Below are 2486 nucleotides of genomic sequence, written 5' to 3' on the forward strand. Positions count from 1 at the left end.
AACTGTACAAATTGGATAATAGATTTGGGAGAAAATTGACCTATATAGATGGAGAATATAAAATGTTGAGGGAGAGAGGAACCACGAGAGAGAAGAGCAGGACAGCAGGGTAAGGGGCTGCATAGGTAAAAGGGAAGAGCTTCAAGCCCCCAATGGCAGAGCAGCCCAGAAGGGACTGGAAGAAAAATAATTACAATAAGATTATGAAACTGTTTCCCATGGAGCTGGATGGCATCTCTTTCCTTGTGTGCCAGTCATACAGTATCTTTAATAAAGACCGGGGTTGGGCATGGTGGCTCACACCTGTAATCCCAACTGTTTGGGTGTCCAAGGCAGGAGGATCTCTGTGGCCAGAAGTTTGAGGCCAGCCTGGACAACATAGCAAGACCCCATGTCTAAAAAAAAAAAGGCCCAATGTGGTGCCTCATGCCTGTAATCCCAACACTTTGAGAGGCCAGGGCAGGAGGTATCACTTGACCCAGGGGTTTCAGAACAGCCTGGGAAACATGGTGAGACCTCATCTCCACAAAAGGTCCAAAAATTAGCCAGGCATGGTGGCGTGTGCCTGTGTTCCCAGCTACTCAGGAGGCTGAGACAAGAGTATCACTTGAGCCCAGGAGGTTGAGGCTGCAGTAAGCTATGATCATAGCATTGTAATCCAGCCTGGGTGACAGAGCAAGACCCTGTCTCCAAAAACAAAAAACAAAACAAAACAAAACAAAACAAAAAAAGCTGGGTGTCACGCACGTCCGTGTGAAGAGACTACCAACAGGCTTTGTGTGAGCGATAAAGCTTTTTAATCAACCCGGTACAGGCGGGCTGAGTCCAAAAAGAGTCAGCGAAGGGAAATAGGGGTGGAGCTGTTTTATAGGATTTGGGTAGGTAGTGGAAAATTACAGTCAGAGGGGGTTGTTCTCTTGCAGGCAGGGGCAGGGGTCACAAGGTGCTCAGTGGGGGAGCTTCTGAGCCATGAGAAGGAATCTCACAAGGTAATGTCATCAGTTAAGGCAGGAACCAGCCATTTTCACTTCTTTTGTGATTCTTCAGTTACTTCAGTTCATCTGGATGTATACGTGCAGGCTTGGGCTCAGAGGCCTGATACTGTGCCTGGTTGCATACATCTGTGATCCCACCTACTCAGAAGGCTGAGGTAGGAGGATCCCTTGAGCCCAGGAGTTTGAAGCTGTAGTGAGCTAGGATCCACCCCTGCACCACAGCCTGGGTGACAGTGAGACCCTGTCTCGAAATAAAAATAAATAAAGGCCAAATGGCTAAGTGAGGCTTTTCTGTGAATGTGGTTTTTTTGAGGGCTACTAGAAAGAAAGGCTGTGTTAATTTACATTTCTTGTAATGTTTTACAAGAAAGCTTGAATAGAGGACATAGTAGATCCTGAGAATATTAATCCCCGGGAATTAGCAAACATTTGTGGGAAAACGCTGGACTTTCAGGACGATAGATCAATGAGGTTAAAGTCTAGCTCTCTAAGAGTGATGCTAGACCCATATGAGATCTGAGTTACGTGTTGAATAAATAAAGTTGTACCAAGGGATATGTTTTATTTATTTATTTATTTAAGACAGGGTCTCACTCTGTCGCCCAGGCTGGAGTGCAGTGGAACAATCTCAGCTCACTACAACCTCTGTCTCCCAGGTTCAAGTGAGTCTCCTGCCTCAGCCTCCTGAGTAGCTGGGAGTACAGGTGGGCACCACCACACCCAGCTAATTTTTGTATTTCTAGTAGAGATAGGGTTTCACCATGTTGCTCAGGATGGTCTCGAACTCCTGACCTCAAGTGATCTGCCCGCCTTCGTCCTCCCAAAGTGCTGGGATTACATGTGTGAGCCACCATGCCAGGCCCAAAGAGTATGTTTGATATGATGAGGGGATGGAAGTGGAATAGATAGAGGCTTAGACAACAGTGAAGGGACCACATGCAAGCGGCACACGCCTATAATCCCAGCACTTTAGGAGACAAAGGCAGAAGGATCCCTTGAACCCAGGTGTGTGAGACCAGCCTAGGCAACATAGTGGAACCCCATCTCTACAAAACAACAAAAAAAATAATTGGGTGTGTGTAGCTGGCATGGACCTAGGGAGACTGAACAAAGGAGGGTGAACGCAGGAATAAAAAACAAAGACAAGAGAGTATATTTGGAAGAAGGGGTCTTTTGCCTGTAGTGGACAAGGGCTCTGAGCTTTACACAGCCCTCCTACATAGCCCTCCGTATTTATTAGGCAAAAGAGATAGCGAGAGGCTGGGCACGGTGGCTCACCCCTGTAATCCCAGCACTTTGGGAGGCCGAGGCGGGTGGATCACAAGGTCAAGAGATCGCCATGGTGAAACCCCATCTCTAATAAAAGTACAAAAATTAGCCAGGGATGGTGGTGTGCACCTGTAGTCCCAGCTACTAGGGAGGCTGAGGCAGGAGAATTGCTTGAACCCGGGAGGCAGAGCTTGCAGTGAGCCGAGATTGCGCCACTGCACT

Source organism: Mandrillus leucophaeus, unplaced genomic scaffold (assembly GCF_000951045.1).
Source record: "Mandrillus leucophaeus isolate KB7577 unplaced genomic scaffold, Mleu.le_1.0 Scaffold74, whole genome shotgun sequence".
NCBI classification, from domain to species: domain Eukaryota; kingdom Metazoa; phylum Chordata; class Mammalia; order Primates; family Cercopithecidae; genus Mandrillus; species Mandrillus leucophaeus.